The following is a 22,035-nucleotide window of genomic DNA, read 5'->3' on the forward strand; positions in this document are numbered from 1 at the left end:
CACACCTGGATTTAAACTCTTGCTCTGCCACCTCTGAGCCTGGTGGTGTTTGTCATGATATGACCATTGTCTGTGAGATGGTCCTTCCTCCTTCAAGGTGGAACTAATGACCTCAGAGGATAAATAAGACATTTTTAAAAAATCTAAAATGGGAAAAATCCCCAAATGCAAAAAATCCAAAATGAGGGAGAATGCATCGAGGGAACATAGTTAAAAACACCTGTGTATATAAACAGAGTTTCTGCTAAGCTTAATCAAACCATAGCAGAAGAATATCAGAAGGAAGGTTTAAGTGCAGAAAACATGAGGCCTGTCAAAAAAGGTTAAATGAACAAATAAACTTTATTTTTATTTCCCTAGGTTTGTGGAACGATCACTTTGGGAAAGAGGTATGAGGGTGACATGTGACAGAGAAAAAGCGAAAGTGCTCGTTTTCTTGGTTTTCAATCTTTTCCACCAAAGAGCAGAATCTCCGAATTGGAAAGGTGAAGTTACGTTCTTCGGATGGGCATGAGTGGGTGGGTACGTCCTGTGTCTAATGAACGGCAGCGGACATTAGAACCCCCAGACGGATCAGGACACCACCGAGGATTCCTCGTGAATGCGAGACGTGCCGCACCCTGGCTGTTCTCCTGGATTTCAAGGAGAAATTATGATGTTGATCCCTGATAAAACCCTATAGCAGTTTATTAGGGCACATAAAACAATTTATTGGAGTTTATAAAACACACACACACACACACACACACACACACAGCAGGTTTTGCTAAAAATACATGCCAAGCTTTCATTACTTTCCGATAGCAATGACAAAAACCCAAGAGTAATCTCCTCCGAATACTGTTTTTAGATTTCATTTTGGTGCTTAGCTCAGAGGCAGTGAGCGTGTGGCACGGCTGGTCCACTCCCCTCTGTGTGGATTGACCCCAGCAGTAGACGTGGGACACCAGGGGTCTCCCTGCCCCATGCTGAAAAGCACCACCAACTAGGCGGCGATTGGTGGGAGGTGGGAGGGAGAGGGTCTATTACGGTGACATGAATGTGCACCATCTGAAACGGACCACGTGACTGGGATTCTGCCTCCTGTCAGAGTGCCCTGATTTGGTCAGAGGGCCAGCTGGCTGCAGCGTCTGGGATGGCGACGACCGAGCTATCATAGCTGAGCCATCTCCAGAGTGAAGCGTTTCAAGAAGGAGGGAGTGGCCACTTCAGGACGCGGGTCAAAGGAAGGTGCCTTTGGATATGGCAATATGGAGACTCTTGGTAAATTTGGCAAGAGCCATTTCAGGAGGCGCGGCGGGGAGACTCCACCTGACATGGGGTGAGGAGTGAGAGAGACCTCCAGGTAGCAGTGGCAGGAGGAGCACAGACATCAACTTCCCCGTCTGAAACCAAGTAAACAAGGTAAACTGTAAAGGGATTTTATTGGACACAAACCCACAATTAAAAGGATAATGTGAATGGCAAAGACAGCACGTGTTAGAAGCTTCCGAGCATATGGATGGCAGTGGCTCCCATTCCAAAAGACAGAATCTAAATCTGGCTGCGGGAAAATTAGTTAATTTTTCATTTAATTACTACCAGACAGCAAAATGATGATCAGCCAGAATCTTCAGACATCTGAGAGAAGCCTCTAACATGAAAATAATAGAAACCCACACAAAAACAAATTGCAAAAAAAAAAAAAGAAAAGAAAAAGGCAAAAGAAAGAAAATCAACAATAACAAACATAAAAGGAAAGCCACTTGGAACAAACAGGGATGATGAAGGGAGAAGAAAACGTCCAAACATAAACAAACAAAGCATTAATGTCCTTGGGAATTAATGAAAACATTGCATCTAAGAAGCAAGAACATGTGAGATGTGTGTGCATGTGCGTGTGTGTGCGTGCATGAAAAATGCAGATACCAAAAAAGAGCACTTAGAAATTTAAAACATGATATAAAATAATTAATCAAGAGAATGTTTGGTAGGTGTGTTGATGACATGCAAGGAAAAGAACAGCTAAACTGAAAAAAGGGATAAGAAAGAGAAAAAAGATTTTTTCAACAAAGCTGGAGAACCAGTTTCAGGTGCCCAACTTATAGTTAATAAGAATCGTAGACGAAAGGAAAAGGAGAAAATGCAAGTTAGAGAATATCAAAGGAATACTTCGATCATATTTCCAAGAACAGAAGGACCCAATGAAAGCCCACAACAAGAGATGAAAATAGACTTACACCAACAAATTATGTTGTGAAATTTCAGCAAAGAGAGGACGCACCAAACTTCCAGAGGAAAAACACCTAAAAATAGGTCATACACAGAAGATCAAAGACCAGAATGACTTTGGACTTCTTAACAACCCTGAAAGCTACAAGACAATGGCCAGCTTCCTTTACAACCCTAAAAACAAAGCAAAACAAATAAACAAAAATGTCTAAGATCCTATACTCAATTATTAATTGTGAATGCTAACAAGCCTAAAGAAAATGGTTTTCCAGGGGTGCCTGGGTGGCTCAGTCGTTAAGCGTCTGCCTTCGGCTCAGGTCATGATCCCAGGGTCCTGGGATCGAGCCCCGCATAGAGCTCCCTGCTCGGCGGGAAGCCTGCTTCTCCCTCTCCCACTCCCCCTGCTTGTGTTCCCTCTCTCACTGTGTCTCTCTCTGTCAAATAAATAAAAATCTAAAAAAAAAAAAAAAAAAATGGTTTTCCAGGCATGTATCTCCAGGTGGTGCTTAGAGAATGTACTCTATCCGAAAGAACATGTGAACTAAGAGAGAAGCGGCTGTGGAAATGAGAAAACAGGATGCAAGCCAGGAGAGATGAAGGGAGACCCCCAGGATGAAGGCAGAGCGCCTCACACAGAGGCGGTCAGTCCAGACTGAGAGGATCCAGAAGCTCCAGGAGAGGATTAGCCCAGAGGCGAACCTGATCATCTGAATACACCCAGAGAAGTACCACTGGGGTTAAGGGTCTGAATGGATTTGCAATGAGAATTCAGAAAACCAAGCAACGCAGGACCAACATAATCACAGAATAATCATTAACCACGGGGGACAGGGAGGGAGAGGGAATGGAGAGAAGAGTCATAGCCAAAATTTCAAGGAGTTTTTCTGAGACAGGGAGCAGAGAAAGGCAGGACCTGGAGGAGATGGGTCAAGAGAGTTTGGGGTTTGTCGGCTGTGTTTTGTTTTGTTTGGAAAATACTAAGTTATGGTTCCTGGGTATGAGAAGGCTCCATTGGTGGTTGAGGTTGGCATTTCGGGAGAGAAAAGTCACTGGAGTGATGGCCTCCTTGAGAGATGAGAAGATCAGATCTCGGGGACAAGGAGGAGGCCGTCTTTGCCAGGGAGGGGCCCTCACTTGGGTTAAGTAGCAGGAAAGCAGGGAAGATGCTCTTCTCCCTAGAGACTTAACGGAGGGAAGACGAAGATGAAGTGTTTTATAAAAGAGGAAACCGAGGCTCCTAAAACTTATGTAACTTTCCTAAAGTTGCAGAACCAGGAGGAGGAAGAGCAGGGAATGAAAATCAGGCTGATCAGACTCCGGCAGCCTTGCTCTTGAGTGCTCCGCAACAAAGCTTCCCCTAAAGAGCTCAGCTTGTCCTTGAGCCCCCGGGGGAGATGGGCACACCAGCCTGATGACAGCGTGTGCCCTCGATGCAGTGAGCTGGGCAACAAACACGTTGGCCCGATCCAGTCTCGCCGTGCTCTCTGCGTGCGAGCCAGGACGGGCAGGAGAGGAAACCAGGAGCTCTATTTTTAGCCGAATGAAATTTCTAACAGATGTCCAGGTCCTCAAGGTCCCTGGATAGCCCTGTTTCTTATCTGCTCAATTCATCCTGTCAGACTCAGAATTCTCAGTGACTCCATCCTTCTCTGGTCGAAGTAGGCAATAGCTCGTGATGTCTGTCCTGCCTTCCATCACAAGGCATTTGACCTATCCGCACACCATGCCCGGTGTGGCAGCCGCCTGGCTGGAAACAATGGCGTCAATATTACGATGTTTGATTTTACTGATGAGCCATAGACAGGGGAAAAACATGTAAACATTTCACCTTCTGAAAAAGGCTTTGACAATTTTCAATCTACCTCCACGGTGGGCAACACAGGTTCAGGGCTCCTCAAGACATTCCTAAATAAGGAGTACTCAAAACTGAGCTTCTGCAGAGGCAGGGTGAATGAGATGAGACTGAGACTAGGCTGGGAGGACCCCAAAAGGTAGACAGACCATCATGGGATGCTATTGTCAAATATTTAGCGTAAGAGCAGAGCAGAGCCTGTTCCTAAAAGTCAGGCTTTGAGTTAAGGTGTAAATCTGAAAAGAGAAGCATATTCTATCGTTTACCAATCATCATCATCATCATCATCATCACAATAAAAGAGTGAAATAAATCAACACAAAGTCCACGAGAATCATCTAGGACAGGGAGGATGGAGTCAGGACGGTGAGGGGCTCTGTGACTGGGGCATTACATCCTGGCTGGGCTTTGCCTGTGTTTCTGCCCTACCGCTCTGTGAGGCAAATGCATTTTCACCACCAACTTCAGTGGGCTTTTGCAATTTAAGAAATACATGATTTTAAGGGCCTTAACTTACATCTCACTCCATGCTCACACCTGTTTGACACACACTTTGACTTTATAACTCACCCACTTAACCCAGCAACTAGTTGGATCCTTAACACACCCGATCACTGGTCTATTTTCAGGAGGGGAAACAGGTCTTCCTTAAAAAAGCTGGTCTTCATTTTAGCAACAGGTCTGGGCCCCTCCTCCCCCTTCTTGCAAATTAGCAAAACTTAAAACCCAAAGATCGGGTTTCTGGGCAGGGCCCAAGCATTTCCTTGCCAAGGACATTTGGCTTAACTGCCCTCCATTAGGTCGTTTGTCACTTTGCTGAGGTCTTGCTTCCCTGCAGGCAGATTCCTGCCATTTTTTCTCAGCACGCCCATAAAACTTGAAATCACTCTCTGTAAATAGCCAGAAATTATATGCATTCGGAGGCAGGCTAAGGAAGTTGGGCCTGCTGGTCTGCCACCTTGCCCTTTGTTAAAGACCCGAGCAGGTGGTTTATATCAAGCCGTTCCAGAAAATCAAAAACCCGGTATGAAGAAGAAAAAAAAAAACGCCTTTGTTTATGAACTCATTCTGCTCTCACTGCCTAAAGACAACTTAAACGCTTCTTTAGGCAGACTCTGCTAGCCCTGCGAATTACACAGGAGACACGTACACTATTTCTTGCTTTCACTGGACTTCCCTCTAGAGGGACTCAAAGACAGACACGTGCAAACGTAGGAAAAGTTCTGTGACCAAAACCCAGGGGAGTGTCAGCCCCCCTGAAGGGGCATCCGGCGCGACGGCAGAAGTCCCGAGGCCAGGTCCAGCCCCGGGACCCAGCCAGTGCATGGGATCCCGCAGGTGCGCATCTGCGAACTCATTGTCATGGCTGACAGCTGTCGCTGTTCCAGGCACCGGGGTGCTGTGTTGTCTTCCATCTCTTACCTTTTACCGCACTGGGACGAGTCCCTCTCTTAAGTCTGCGTCCGCATGAAGCTCCTGAGCCTTGGGGACTTCACCCCGCATCCAGCACGACAGCCAGACAGGGCAGAGCCGGGGCTGCTGGAGCCCGAGGGATTTCAGGACAGCCCACCTCTTGCTCTTGGCTTGCTCTGTGGAGAAGGAGGTCAGCAGGGAAGGAGGGCTAGGGATTCCAGATGAAGAGAGTGCCTACGGAGCTCCAGGGTTCATAGACCATTCTTCAGAATTCCCTTTCTTAGTGAAATGTTGCCCCAGTTACCTAGATAGAACACCAGAGTCTTGAGGGTGCGTGGGTGGCTCGGTAGGTTGAGCGTCTGACTCTTGATTTCAGCTCAGATCATGATCTCAGGGTCCTGGGATGGAGCCCCACGTCCAGCTCCATGCTCAAGGCAGAGTCTGCTTGGATTCTCTCCTGTCCTCTCCCTCTGCCCTCCCTTCTCTCACTCTCTTCCTCAAAAAACAAAACAAACAAACAAAAAACAAACACCACCCCCCAAAAAAAGAAGAAGAAGAAGAAGAAGAAGAAGAAGAAGAAGAAGAAGAACACAAGAGTCATGAGACAGCTTGCTATTTCTTGCCAGGAGAGATTATTCTCTGCTATCAATGATCCCAGAATGCAGAGACTGAACATTATCAGAACTTATTTCTTGCCCACCTCACTGGGACAGCACCAGCCAGAGGAAGGCTCTGCTCCTCATTGTCACTGAAGAACCAAGTCTGATGAGAGCGCTCATCCTTCCCCTCCAAACATCACAGCATAACAGGAGAAGGAAGGGCACAGCAAACACAGACCCACTCCCTGGCTTCAGTCTACAGATAACCCATGCCATTGCTGTTCCCCGCACATTGGCCAGAAATGGTCACCTGTCCGCACCCAGAGAGAGGCAAGGGGGCTGGGATGGGAAGCATGTGGCTGGTATAGAGGCAGTGAAGAGACCTTCACTAATTCACTTCCTGTGGGCCAGGCATTGCAAGGGCTTTCAGATATTAGCTCGTTTATTTCCCAAGTCAACCTCAAGGGGGTTCTTGGAGAATCCTTAAATGCATGTATGACAAATGGGTAAAATTTCTCTCACATGACTGGAACAGAGAAAGGAACACAAAAAGTAGGGTCAATGTGAATTAAATTAAAGGCCTACATGATGCAACAGTGCAAGTATTAAACATTAGCACAGTGGCAGCAGGAACTTCGGATAAGAAGCGTCCGTAATTGGCCCACCAGCTGGACACGAATGAGTGCGTTGAGCCTGATGTCCCTGATTTGCATGCATGACCCATAGAGTGATAGCCAACTCCTGCAGACCACTTTCCAGTTACTGCGGAGTCTAAGCCAGGAGAAAATTAATTATTATGCCTTACTACATCAAAGTGTTTTGCTTTTAGTTGTTTTCTCCCCCCATTCTAATCTATGCTAAAAGCTGTTATCAGATTGTTATAGCTCCCAGAGCCCAGTCATGTTGCTTCACTGTTGTATTGGTTGCATTCTTTAGTTTCAGGCAACAGGAACAAACATTCAGCTTAAAGTGGGAGTTTGTTGGAAAGACAGGATGGGGTGTTTTGTGCAGCCAATGGATATGGATGAAGACAAGCTTGAGGAAGAAACCAGAGCAGAGGCTCTGGCTCTCATCCTATTTCTCTCTGCCCTCTCTGCCCGTCTCTGTCTCTCTTTGTCTCTGTCTCTCTCTCTCTTTCTGCTGTCCTATTTTGCTCATCTGTGGAACAGGACCTGGCTACTTTCTGATTCCCAACTTGATGGCCTCTTACAGTTCTAATCTTTTGGTGAGACCGACTGAAATCTCTTGGCTTCAGTTCTGAATCCCAGGGAGTGGAATGTGATAGTCCAGCTTGGGTGAGGTCCATGCCTGACCCCATCAGCCTGGCCAGGCCCGTGGGACTACTCTTGACCCCCGCCCCTGCAATAGGGAAAGGCCATTCCCTGAGAAGGTGCTGTGAAATGTTTACTATGGTTACAGATGCCCTTGGGGGAGCACAGTACATGGGCTTCCTGTAGCTGTTATGCCAAAACACATTGTCTAAACCAGCAGACAGTTGACAGTGTCCTTTCCTGCACTTTTCCCAATCTTGTATTTGTGAGCTCCAGTGACACATCTCCAAAAACGGACCATCAGAATCACCCAGACATATGTGACTGTGTGCCCTGTATTTAGTGAGTAAATGAGGATTTTAGGAAGCAGCATGAGAAGTGCTTCCTCGTGCAATGGTGCCCTGAATGTCCTGTGTCATCCCCATGGGCATTCTGCTCTAGAATCACGATGCTTCCCTTTGCTTCTACTTTTTTGGAAAGGTCAAAGTGGAAGGTCACTTCCTCCCTGAAAATGTCCCCTCTAGGGGCGCCTGGGTGGCTCAGTTGGTTGGGTGTCTGCCTTCGGCTCAGGTCATGATCCCAGGGTCCTGGGATCGAGTCCCGCATCGGGCTCCCCGCTCATCAGAGAGCCTGCTTCTCCCTCTCCCTCTGCTGCTTGTGCTCTCTCACTGCCTCACTCTCTCAAATGAATAAATACAATCCTTAAAAAAATGTCCCCTCTGACTCTCTCTCTGTCCCCCTCCTCCCCTGATTCCACCTTACCCACACACCCACTCAGACTTAAGCTTTGAGAATTTGATTAGCACTGTGATATGTAAACAGCCAACACAATTAGCAGATGCTACTTTCTTTCTTAAGGAATACGAGTGGCCTTTAGAACCTAAGGATGGCTTCTCAGTGTTTAATTTTAGGAACACCTATTAGCATGCCCATGCATGAGATACTCATCTCTAAATCATGGAAAAATAACTCTCTCCCCTTTTGGGTGAAATGACAGGAAGCGCCATGTTGGCATGTCTTCAGCCTGCTGTCTGTGCAGAGTGGTTAGTGGGTGTTAGATCGCTTACTTCGCACCTGAGACCCTCCCCCACTTCCCTCCTCATAGTTCTCTCTGTAAACCATATTTCAGCCTTACAGTAGGGTGATTTAAGTCTCTGAAGTTCCTTGAATTACTTTCTGGAAGACAGATTGAATGGAGACAGCACCACAAATACATCTGCAGACCAGGCAGCATCAGCAAACATCCAAAGCAAAAGCAAATTAAATCCTTTACTTAAAAGCTGAGATTCTGGGGCACCTGAATGGCTCAGATGGTTAAGTATCTGCCTTTGGCTCAGGTCATGATCCCAGGGTCCTGGGACAGAGGCCCACGTGGGGCTCCCTGCTCAGTGGGGACTCTGCTCCCTCTCCCTCTGCTTGTGTGCTCTCTTTCTCTCTCAAATAAATAAAGTCTTCAAGAAAAAAGCCAAAAAACTGTGGTTGTATAACTGAAATGAATAATCATAACTGGCTTTTAACAGATGCACAAAGTGGATATTTCACTCAGAACAATTATTCCCCCAAAATGAAGCCTTTGCTGACAACAGGGGCAACCTCATCTTTTAGCGAGACTCCACTTGGCTGCTCACCTGGCCAAGCTGCCCCACAGTCCCGCTTCTCAGGAGACAGAACTCCTGGATGGGCAGCAATTCCACACTCAGAGCTGAGCTTGCTCTGATGCTGTTCTTTCTCCAGGAAAGGGGGTCCAAATAGTTTCTTCTAAGCCCCACCAGCTATGAGAGAGCTGACCTCTGAGCTCTTTGAGTCTGGGAATCTGGAAAACCAAGTTGTAGTCCTCTTGCCTTGCCAGTTCGTCTGCTCCACCTGCAAATGGTTCTTGTACTCGCTCATCTGCACATTCCTCGGCCCTCCAGTCACTGGGGGTGTGTCCTTAGCTCTTCTGGTGTGAGCACATCCCAGGGTGAGGGCCACACCGCTCTCTGACCCGCTGCCAAAGCCCGACCCAACCTCGTGGACAATTTCTCACCACTGGAACCGTAGTTCATTATCTTTGCACTGAAGAGAGGCTGTTTCCACCACAGGCTCTACCTCCCTCCTACTTTGAGGAGAGAATCTGTCAAGCCTTTGAAATGCTACAGATCAGCCTGGGTCCTTATCTATCAAAATAGATCTATCTATCTATCTTTTCCTTGTGTTTAAGTAGCAAACCTTTAAAAGATTAAATTAACATTTATAATGTGGGCATAGCCTTCACGCCAAATCTACGAATAGGTGGAGAAGAATATTCAACAACAAGCTTTCATCCAGGACCTCCCATTTCAACAGAGAAGCAAGGCAGGAAGTGCTTAAATAGATACAAAAGAATTCTTCCAGCGCATTATCAGATGGACTGATTTATAATTCCTAGCAATGAAAGAAGGGTTATGTCATGGAGCTTAGTGTTAGTGCATCAACTGCCAGGACTTGTAAGTCAAAGGAAACCAACCAGCTCCTCCTAATGTCTTTGCTGTTAGTTGTTCAGGGATGGGGAGGAGGTGGGGGCAGATGAGAAGCACTTGGGGAGATGAGATAGTCCTTCAATCTGGCTATCTGCAGAGCCTCCAGAGGATAATCATGGACAGAAGCAAAACAGTTTCTCCGGGTGGTGCCTTCCAGCCCCATTTGGGTTCTTAGGATTCTAGACTCTTAGCCCAGCCTCCTGAATTAGAACCTGCTTTCTTATAGGACTGGCACATGTTTCAAAATACGAAATACATCCTGTTTCCCTTGAGCATCATTGGCATTCCTTTCTCCCCGACTCTGAATGTTTTACTCATGCAGATCAGAGAGTTCATAAAAATGCAGCATGGACCCATTTAAACTATATGATTAACTGCTAATATATGATGTTAACTTGTAGGATTTTATGGAGATTAGCACGTGTAATTATATTTGATGGTATATGATAATTACCTGTTTGGTTGCATTTTAAAGTATGATGACTTGAGACCGTTCATCAGTTCATACATGGCTCGAAGACTGATACAGAATTGCAACTCATTTTAATTGTTTTTAAGGTAATCAAACTGACATCTTTAAAGCCTAAAGGAGACTGATTAATTTTATGGGGACCATGTTAATAATACAGTGATTGGAATGCTAATTAAAATACTTGTTAGAAAATGGGGCGTTCGGATCAATATTTTCCAAATGGGCTAATTAAGTATGAATGTAATGTTTCCACGTTTCAGGTTAAACATACAAAAATTCAACTTGGGTCCTCTAGAAGCCAGGGTACAGTTTCACAGAAAAGGTTTTGGAGTTCAGAAGGTAGATGTCTTCCTCGAGCCGTTCTTAGTGAAGCTTCTGCTTCTTTTCTCTCATTGCCAGTTCAGTAGCAAAATGTCCACAATTGTCCTTATACTACCCACTTCCTGTGCTTTTCCTTGAATTCTTTCTGGCCTTTCAGAAGCTGCTTTTGTCTTTCTTCCTAAACAGAGTAACTGACTTGATTATAGACCCATGATTCCTGATATTATGGGACAAGAAGCTCTATTTTCCCCTCTATCCTTGCATGGAGTTAGTTGATATTTAAATTTAAATTACTTTGGGCCTTCTTTTTTTTTTTTTTTTTTTTTAACATTCCTCACCCCTGTGTTTTTCCTACCTCCCCCAGATGACTCACCTCAGTGTGAATCCTAAGTGATAACACATGGGAGGCATACAGCTTAGCCTAAAGTGCAAGTTCCCTTCAGCTTTGAGGCATACACCTTTCAAGTTTTGACTCACATTGACCATGTAAATTGGGCAAGACCAAACTCAGTAATCTATTGTACATAGGATCCTACATCCAGGCTATCCCAGCACCCTGTCACTTCACCTTTGCTATCTAATACAGAGGAGTGAGTGCATTGAGTCAAGAGACCCCCATGGGGACCCACACTGAGTGCGGGAAGAAGTGGGGGTGGGGGCTTATGCAGGTTGAGCCTGTCTACACACCAACTCAGGAGAAATGGCTACTGGCACTGACAAGTGGAGGGTAGAGCTAGCAGGGTGTGGAGGATGGACACACACCCAGTGTGCAGAGCACATCCAACAGACACACTTCTTGTATCTTTAATCATTTCTCCTGAATTCCGATGGCTTTGTCTATGTTTCATATCCACTGATGGCAAAGCTCTAAAGAGAGATGTTTGATTTTTTTTCATAATGTTAGCTAGTACCTTTTATGGTTGGTCAATAAAACCATGATTTCAGTGTCTTTACAAAAACTTTACATTCTTTTTTTAAAAAAATCATAACTGGAACACAAACAAATGAATCATATTCTATTTGCACGTACACTGCTTTCCTAAAATGAAATGAAATGTAATAGTGTAAAGATAGTTCTTTTGAAAAAAAGTTAATGCTCAGTTTCTAATTATTAACAGAATTAATCTTTCCTGCTGCAATTTTAGGATACTAATAAAATTATTAAATTTAAGACTAGCTTCAGCCAACTTAGTGTGTAATTAGGAGGGCTTGTAGATTTTATGTATATAACTGAAGTTTCAAGTTGAGGACTAATTTTCTAGCTAACCCTTCTGAGAATTAGGAGAGTTGATTATTAATACTCAGTGACCAAATTCACGAACGTAGAATCCGGGTGGTAATCCCCAAAAGGGTGGTGCCTATCAAGGACAAATGAGATCTTACCACTCTGTGTAGAGCCCTTAAGAAAATATGTGATTTCCTCATGAAATGAAAGAAAAAGATGTTATTTCAAGTCAAAGACAGCATCATCCAACACTAGAAATGTGTTCAACAGATATGCACTATGCCCATTATTGAACCACAGATGCTGCAGAGAGCATCTACAAGTGAAGGGGGCTGTGACAGTTGCCTTGGGCAGGTTACAGTCTGCTGGGAAAACCGGGCAAACAGTCTACTACTCTGTCAATGGTATCACGCTTCAGGAGGGTTTCAGAGCTCCTGAAGCACATGCACACCTGTTGGGTTGAATGGAATCAAAATCAGAATGACAACAGGAGGAAAAAATCCCACTGGTAGTGACACATATAAAGCATTTGAAGAAAGCAAGATGATGTCAAGTGGGTTAACGCGAGTGTTCACATCAAGTTTGGGAGGTGACAGTGCTGTTGAGGCTCTTTGATTTGATTGATTGATTGATTTTCATTGTGTTAAGTGTGCTCTTTAACCTCCCTCCTCTATTTCCTTCATCCCCCCACCTATCTGCCCTCTGGTGACCATCAGTGTGTTCTCTGTAGTTAAGAGTCTGTTTCTTGGTTTGCCTCTCTCCTTTTTTTCCCTTTGCTTTTTTGTTTTGTTTCTTAAATTCCACATATGAGTGAGATCATATGGCATATGTCTTTCTCCAACTGACTTATTTCACTTAGCGTTATACTTTCTAGCTCTCTCCATGCTGTTGTGAATGACAAGGTTTCATTCTTTTTATGGTTGAGTGATATTCTATTGTGTATATACCACCTCTTCTTTATCCATCAGTTGCTGGACACTTGGGCTGTTTCCATAGTTTGGTTATTGTAAATAATGCTGCAATAAACATAGGGGTGCATGTTTCCCTTTGAATTAATGTTTTTGTATTTCTTGGGTAAATACCTGGTAGTGTAATTCTGAGGCAGGTTCATAAGGAAACGTACATGGGTGCTCACTCCAGCATTTATTTGTGGGTGAGGGCCATTTCTAAGAGAGCGGTTACGTAAATGTGGTGGCAATGCACCTTACAGAATTATATAAACAGGAGCTGAGAGATGGTATGTACACACAGTTACATGGTTGACTCTTAAAAGTACAATGCTTAGTGAAGGAAAAAGAGTAAGAAACAGAATGTGATGTAAAACATGGTACCATTCATTTGCAAACATATTTGCATAAATCAAAGATACACATTATGCAAAGCCTATAAAAGCAAAATTATGTGCATTCATAATAGTAACGTTCATAATAACAACAGAGCTGGAAATAACCCAAATGCCCATCACCACAAAATGGATAAAGATATTTTGGTAAAATTATTTAATGGGATATTATTCATCAGTGAAAAGAAATGAACCGTAGAGACCCACACAATGTAGATGAATCTTACAGACATTAATTCTATTTATATAAGTTTCAAATATGTAGAACTAAAGAATATATAGTTTGGGATACAAAAAAGTGTTCAACACCAAAGAAAAGCAAGAGATTGTTGGGTTGGCATTCAGGAGAATTGTTGCGGTGGGGGAAGTAGGTTAGAGGGTTCCAGAAGTTCAAAGGGGTCATGTGTGTATATGTGCACATACTGCATGTTCTCAAACTAAAACTTGGGTTCACAGGTATTTCTTGTACCATTATTCTTTATTTCTTAACATATGTTTTGTAAGTATCTTTTGAACGATAATTATTAGCTTAAAAAGAAACACATTTTTTTAAAAAAAGTTTGTGAGCAAGGGAATGTCATGTGAGGTCAGACCAGGGCCAGCAGCCGTGAAAGGTCATACATTGTACAATTCCATTTATAGGACATATCCAGGAGAGGCAAATCCGTAGAGACAGTAAAAAGGTTCCTGGTTGCCAGGGACTGAGGAGAGAGGGATGAGGAGCGGCTGCTCACTGAGCATGGAGTTTTTCTGGAGTGATGAAAACATTTTGGAACTTGATAGAAATGGTGTTTGCACGACACTGTGGGTATACCAAATGCCACTTTAAAATGGTTAAATTTTTTTTGTTATGTGGTTTTTGCTTCATTTTTTTAATGTTAAAAAAAAGGCCAAGGTTTTAGTTTCAGCTTTATTATTTCTTAACTTAGTTACTCCTTTCTGAGTATGTTTACTTATTTACTTTTTTTTTTAAAGATTTTATTTGAGAGAGAGAGAATGAGAGAGAGGGAGAGCACATGAGAGGGGGGAGGGTCAGAGGGAGAAGCAGACTCCCTGCTGAGCAGGGAGCCAGATGCGGGACTCGATCCAGAGACTCCAGGATCATGACCTGAGCCGAAGGTAGTCACTTTAACCAACTGAACCACCCAGACGCCCTGTTTTCTCATTTACTTAACAAGCATATAGATATCTGCTGTCAGACAATCATTATAGGGATAGGTAACATCATGCATGCGTTGCCCCAGTATGTGGTAGGTTTAATAAACAGTAACTGTCTTTATCTTCACTATGATCATGGATAACGCTATGTGGCTGTATGCTCTTTGTAATTTGAAAAGACCTGGATTGTTGAATCTCTGGCTTCTAAATGTGCAGTCTTTCCTAAGTTCCCTCAAATATTGACTGTCCACTGTGGGGACAAATGTCAGTTTTTCACACAGATGGGTTTAAGCAAACAGAATGATCTACATCTAATACATTGGTATTTCAAGAATTAAGGAAAATAAATTATTTTTTCTCATCATAGGAAAACAGGCTATGGAAAAAGAAGAAAATAGTAAATAAGTGGGAATGCAGTATAACAGAATTTCTACACAGTGATTATTAAAAATGTATAGTATTGTAGATCAAGGGAAGAGGCTCTTGTCTAGCAAGGTATTGATCCACACCACATAGAAACCAGATAAGTAAAAATTAATGTCACAATAAAGGATTCAAGTGTGTTTTCATTATTCACAAGCTAAAGCTCCTTAAGTTCATGGAATCTGTGATATAAAAGACAAAAAGAAAGCATCCCTCTCTAAGAATTCTTTGCTCAGCAATTATTCAAAAGCTTTAAAACAAAGACCTTATTCCCGAGTAAGCTTGAAAAAGGCCACAAGCTGAAGACTGTATTTAATAAGGTTTTTGGTTTTGTTTTGGTGTTTTGTCATACATAATGTCACGGACCGTCAGGCCTTACTTTAGTGAACCAAATTGCAAGACCCTGCTTGTAGGTTTGTTTTGCAGATGTTTTTAGCAGTGAATAGAACTAAAGAGATGCTACTACATTGAAAATGAACTTGGTATGTGATTCATGTTTGACATCTTTTAATATATTTCTAAGTTGTCCTTTAAAAAACAACAGTGGTTTTTGGTCCAAATTAAAGAGTTTGAAAGCTGTCACTCCTATTCCCACAATAGGAAAAAAGCTGAGCAAGCTAAAAACCAAGAACTCTGCTTAGGTCCAAAAGAGATTGAAGTCCCAGGGCAGTCTGCAGCCCCAAAAACTGGAAGGGGATTGGGGCGCCTGGGTGGCTCAGTTGGTTAAGCGACTGCCTTCGGCTCAGGTCATGATCCTGGAGTCCCGGGATCGAGTCCCACATCGGGCTCCCTGCTCAGCGGGGAGTCTGCTTCTCCCTCTCCCACTCCCCGTTCGTGTTCCCTCTCTTGCTGTGTCTTTCTCTGTCAAATAAATAAATAAAAAATCTTTAAAAAAACAAACAAACAAACAAAAAACTGGAAGGGGAGGAGAATACTAAGAATCATAGCTTACTAGAGACATGTCCAGGAGCAGACCCACCCACTCTTACAATATTGTTAGGATTTCTGCTTTGGCATCAGTCTCTAATTTGGGAAAAGTCTCTGTGATTATTACTTCAAATGAACAAATAGGATTTATCCCAGGTAAGCAGAGCTGGTTCAACATTCAAAAAGCAATTAATGTAATTAACCACACCAGCAGTCTAAAGAAGAAACATCATATAATCATATATGGAAAAAAGTTGATAAAATCCAACACCCATGCATGATAAAACATCTCAGCAAAGTAGAGACAGAAGGGGACTTCCTCGGCTTGATATAGGACATCTACAAAAACCTACACCTACCATTACAATTAATGGTGAGAAACTAGTTGCCTTCCTGCTAAGATTAGGAACAAGGTAGGATATCTGTTCTCAACACTGCTTTTCATCATGTGCTGGAAGTCCTAGATAATACAATAAGACAAGAAAGTGAAAAAAAAAAAAAAAGGTATACATATTAGGAAAGAAAAAAAAATCAAACTGTCTTTGTTTACAGATGACATGCTGGTGTCTGCAAAAAAAATCACCAAGAATCAAGAGGAAAACTCTTGGAACTAATAAGTGATTGTAGAAAGATTGCAAGGTATAAGGGTAATATACAAAACCAATAGCTTTTGATATCCCAACTATGCACAATTAGAATTTGAATTTAGAAACACCAGCATTTATATTAGCAACAAAAAATGGATACTTAGGTATAAACCTAACAAATAGGTATAAGAACAATATGAGGAAAACTGCAAGTTTCTGATAAATGAAATCAAAGAACTAAATAAATGGAGAGAATATTCCACTTTCGTGGATAGGAAGGCTCAATATTGATGTCTGTTCCTCCCAGATTGATCTATAGATTCAATATAAACTCAGTCTAAATTCCACCGAAGTATTTTGTGAATATCAACAAATTGATTCTAAAATTTATATGGAATGGCAAGAGACCCAAACTAGCCAACTCAATATTGAAGGAGAACAAAGTTGGAGGATTTAAGACTCTCGGCTTCAAGACCTACTTACTATAAAGCTGCATTGATTAAAACAGCATGGTTTTGGTGGAAGAATAGAAAAATCAATGGTACAGAACAGAAAGCCCAGAAATAAACCTGATCTTTAACAAAGGAGCTCAGGCAATTCAATGAAGAAAGGTTAGTCTTTTCAATAAATGGTATTGGAACAACTGGATATCCATATATAAAAAGAAAAAAAAAGAATCTAAACACAGACCTTATACCTTTCACAGATATCAACCCAAAATGGATCATAGACCTAAATGTAAAACACAAATGTATAAAACTTATGGAAGATAACATACGAGAAAAATCTAGGTGACTCTGGATATGGCAATGACTTCTTAGATAAAATGCCAAAAGCATAATCCATGAAAGAAACATCGGTGAGTGAAGCTTCATTAAAATTATAAGCATATCCTCTGTGACAGACACTGTCAAGAGAATGAAAAGAAAACACAGACTGGGAGAAAATATTTCCAAAACAGATCTCTGATAAGACATATTATGCAAAATATGCAAGAACTCTCAAAACTTAACAAAAAGAAAGCATACAACTCAACTTAAAAGTGGGTGAAAGATATGAACAGACATCTTGCTAAAGAAGATATACAAATGACAAGTAAGCATTAATGCATGCTTCATATTATATATTATTAAGGAAATGGGTATTAAAACTACAATGAAGTACCACTATGCACCTATCAGAATGGTGAGATCCAGAACACTGACAACACCAAATGCTGGTGAGGATGTGGAGCAACAGGAACTCTCTCTCATTGCTGATGGAAATGCAAAATGATATGGCCAGTGTTTCAGGGGGAGGGATGAAGAGGTGGAGCACAAAAGATGTTTAGGGCCCTGTAACTACTCTGTATGATACTATCATGGCGGATACATGACATGATGCATTTGCAAAAACCCAATGGAATGTACGACACAAAGAGTGAGCCCTAATGCATGCCAACTATGGATTTTAGTTAATAATAATGTATCAGTATTAGCTTATCAATTATTACCAATGTACCACGCTGATACACAATATTAATAATAGGGAAAATAGTGTGCCTGTCGGAAGGGGGAGTGGTTCTCTATGGAAATGCTGTGTACTTTCTTTGCAATTTTTCTGTAAGCCTAATAATGCTTTTAAAATTTAAGTGCATTAAGAGAAATAAGATTATCACTTGTTTATTCTTAATAATATTTCCCCCACAATATATCATTTATTATTCACTGTGGGCTTTGAAGAATATTAGTATTTTACTCATATTAAGCAAAATTGAAACCTTGATTAAAGGATTTCTGTTGAGAGACAAGTGGAGCCCACTTAATACTTTTTAAAATCCCCATAGACGTGACATCCCCTTTTATTCCTAGTTTAGTCAAAGAATAATTACTGAAGTAGTATGCTCAGTACTGCAATAAATACTTTAAAACTTCGAGAAGTGTGGACAGCAGCTCTTGTGTTCAATCTTAGCGTGGTGACATGTCATACATTAAAAAAAAAAAAAGGTGTAAGAGATGTCACAAGCCAGCATAGCATCAGGTGCAAAATAAGTGCTATGAGAAAAGAGAGGGGTGCTTGGAAGGGTTCAAAGTCACTTTTTCTGAGGGGTGTCCTGGCCCTCACCAAGCTCTTAGGAAATTGAATTGCTCTCTCTTCTGTGTGCACATGAAACCTGACTTAGCCCGACGTTGTTACGCATTATACATAATGATTTTTAAGTGATGCTGGTGAAGTATTGTGTTATAAGATACCTCACAGAAAACTTAAATCGCTAAGTTAGGATAATAGCACCAGTTCAACATGCTCAGAAAATTAGAATTATTTGGGACTGGGGAAGGGAAGGGAGGAGATTTGTCTAGTCTCTTAAAAAAAACTATTGACACACAATGTTCTCCCTTTGGTTTTCTCCATGGGTCATGATCTAGTGAGAGTTTGTACCATAGAAAGAGAAAGTTCTAGACAAGTCCCCCTACTCCATGAGATCACAATCCTGCCCACACAGAACTTCATTTTCTAATCTGTGAAATGGGCGAATAAGACCCGCCCCAGAAGATTGCTTTAAAGGCCAAATGAGATGGAAGGCACCTAGCATGCAGATAGGTTTTAAATATTCTTTTTTCCTTATTAAGTCATTGAACTAACTGAAATAAAGACAGCAAAATAATTGGACATCAGAAAAACTGGAGTCTTAACCATAGCCCACCTACTTACTAATTCTATAATTCTGCTTCAATTATTTAATTTCTCCAAACCCCAGTCTTCTCATCCCCCAACCCCCCACCCCCGACCAAAAAAGATAAGTATGTATTTTTGGAGTTTTATGTCAATGAAATGAGGTCATTTATATGCAGCTTTGAGTTCAGCACTAGGAGCAAAATAAGTGTTCAGTAAATAATAGGTGCCTATTATGGACTGATTTGTGTCTCCCCACATTCGTAGGTTGAAGCACTAACTCCCAAGGTGACTGTATTTGGAGATGGGGCTTCCAGGAAGTAATTAAGGTGAATGAGGCCATAATGAGTGAGGCCCCAATTCAATAGGACTGGCATCCTTATAAGAAGAGAGACACAAGATCCCTCTCTCTCTTTGTCTCTGCCTCCCACCCTCTCCCTCTCTCAATCTTCATGCACACAGAAAAAAGACATGTGTGTACATAGTGAGAAGGTGTCCATTGGCAAGCCAAGGAGAAAAGCCTCAGGAGAAACAACCCTGATGGGACTTTGATCTCGGACTTCCAGACTCCAGAATTGAGGAAATAAGTTTCTGCTTTTTAAGCCTCCTGGTTTTTGGCACTTTGTAATGGCAGCTCTAGCAGACTAGTATGATGCTAACACTTTATATAGGAATTTCTTCCCTCCTACCTTTCCCATCGATCTTAAAACATCCTCCGTGAGGTTGGTTCTGTATTCCCGCATCTACAGAGAAACTGGACATCCACAGGTTTAAGTGGAATGGGGGGTCCACAGTTTAGTTCAGATCCCCAGGCTTGACTTAGTTCTGCTCATGTATAAAAAACTGTGCTGTAAATACTATTCTGTCCAGGTAAGAGGAAACTACTGTGTAGCTTGGGTGTAACACGTTCTATCTATGGCATATGATGTGAGTTGTTGCGCACTGATTTGCTCCTACTTTCTGTATGTGTATAGTGTAGAGAAAGTTGCCTGGTACATGTACAAAGTGATTGTGGTTCACATCTTTGGGTGGAAGGATACCTGCAATGTATTGTTTCCCTTTTTTATGATCTTTATTAGTGATTCTGCATGTATGTATTTTGCCATGAAAATATGTATGTTTAAAAACATTGACATCAACACAAAAATGAATTGCACTGAAGTTTTGTGGGCATGCTGTGTGCAAAATAAAATAAAGCAAATCCTCCCAAGAGTTAATTAGGGGGACATGTTCCCTTTTCCTCACTCCGCATTGGCATGCTGATCATGCATTTTTGTCCATTGTGGGGCCTTTCCCCTGCTCTTTGTCATCTTCCTACGTGCTGTCACCAGCACAGCTTCTCATCTTCAGAACACGATCCTCTGGCTGCCAGGGGTGAATTCACTTACCGTTTATCTCTACTGCTTCATGTCAGTCCCACCCACATCAAAGTATGCTGATGATCCATATGAGCACTTTACAAATGAATCATTTCTTTCCCCTCAATCATCTCTGGCTCCTCATAAGCTCATAGCCTTCACAGAAGATAAATTTTAAGCCATGTTCCAGACTTTCTCCATAGAATGTCTCCTCTGCCATATTTTATTAAAAGATTGATCTTCCTTTTCTTGGGTAATAGCCATGTAATCTGCCCCTCTTGGTTATCTGTTTCTTAGGAAAAGTCCTAGCAGCAGTGGGCCAGGACCTGAGAAGCCCTAAAATAATCCCAGACCGGCTGTTCTTGCTTAATTCATCCTGCCTGCTGTTGCTGGGAGGGTAGAAATGCAAACTAACTGCAATCCAGCGAAGTCTGGACAGACCAGTCGTACTTGGAAATACGCTCTTGCTGCTAAAAGAAATTTCCAGATAACAAAACATTAAAATAACACAATGGAAACAAACCTAAATAGAAAACAAGCTTTTAAAAATCCCCTTTTGCCCCAAAGAGATTCTCCTAAAATGCTTTTATCCCCCTCATTGGGGTACCCCTCTCTTACCAACCTGATGATCTACCCAGAGGTCTACACAAAACAGATGTTTCTGAGAGGTAAGAGAAGAGCGTCACTTTCACAACCAGCAACAAGACACTATTTCACTTTCTAAAAGCTCATCAAGGAGCAGGCTTGCCAGTGTGGACCTTTGGCAAGGAAGTGGAGCCATCGGTGGGCCCTGGAATCCTGCCCATGTGGAGGTGTGTGGGCAGATGCATGTCCCATCCCAACACCCAAGGCCACACTGTCTCTCTCCCTGGTGATGAACTAGTTTGTGCTCAAACATGGGTGCCACATGCTCTTGGCCCTCGGGGACTCCACATACCTTCACTCATAATGACTTTCCTACCTTTACTGAGTTCATTGAGTCCTTTTTCAGCAGTGTGATAATTGTAGTTCTCTATTTTAAGAGCAGTCCACACAGGGAGACGGGGAGGGCACTCTGCTCCGTCGATGGTAGCCGGACCTGGATTCTCTGCAGTCTTTCTAGGCACCATGACTCAGTCAGCAGTAAGCAACATAGGTTTTCCCAAATAAAGTTAATTTTTTGGAAAGTATAACTATTAAAGCACTTTGTTTATCTACTGGAATGTCATCATCTTAAAGAGGGTGTCTCTGTACTGAGTATTGTTTGTTCTGTTTGCTGTAACGACATCTTCAAGCTGGGCAGCATGAGGTAATGAGGCACCAACAAAGGAAACGGTCTCAGGAAGCAGGGAGCTGGTTTCAGTTTTCCTGGTTTTGTTGCCTTGCACTCGTAGGTGAGTCACAGCTCTCCTCTGGTTTTCCGTTCACTCTTCTGTTACATGGAGACCTAGTGAGGAAGTATGAAATATTGAAATAATAACACATTGAAAGACCACTGGAGGGACTTGGTTGTCCGGTAGCGAGGCTGGCGCTGGGAAGAGCACACCAGCGGTGTGCCTACTGCTTCCCTCAAAGGAAATCATCTTAAGACATCTATTGCATTTGCAGGTGAAAGAGATACATTTGTAATCCTAAAATACAAAACATAACATTTTCAAGGAGAAAACTAAAATGGAACTATAGGCACATAAATGAGTTTCATTTTAAGTATAACAGTTTGTTGAAAAAGAAAAGTTAACACAAGCAA

The 22,035-nt window shown here is 42.4% G+C and overlaps 1 long non-coding RNA gene across 2 annotated transcripts; it reads right to left on the reverse strand.

Moving 5' to 3' along the window:
- Positions 1 to 298: 298 nt before the first annotated feature.
- On the reverse strand, positions 299 to 21,664 carry LOC135364511 (uncharacterized). Of its 2 annotated transcripts, XR_010411735.1 has the most exons (4): positions 21,271 to 21,664; positions 20,340 to 20,779; positions 5,486 to 5,780; positions 299 to 2,285 (listed from the first exon to the last, which is right to left on the reverse strand). It is a non-coding gene; the product is annotated as an uncharacterized LOC135364511 (long non-coding RNA). The 2 variants fall into 2 exon arrangements; XR_010411734.1 differs by lacking the exon at positions 20,340 to 20,779 and having other exon boundaries at positions 299 to 632.
- Between the last annotated feature and the right edge of the window lie 371 nt (positions 21,665 to 22,035).

Source organism: Mirounga angustirostris, unplaced genomic scaffold (assembly GCF_029215605.1).
Source record: "Mirounga angustirostris isolate CCGP_5_RB_7025 unplaced genomic scaffold, mMirAng1.0.hap1 SCAF_5, whole genome shotgun sequence".
NCBI lineage: Eukaryota > Metazoa > Chordata > Mammalia > Carnivora > Phocidae > Mirounga > Mirounga angustirostris.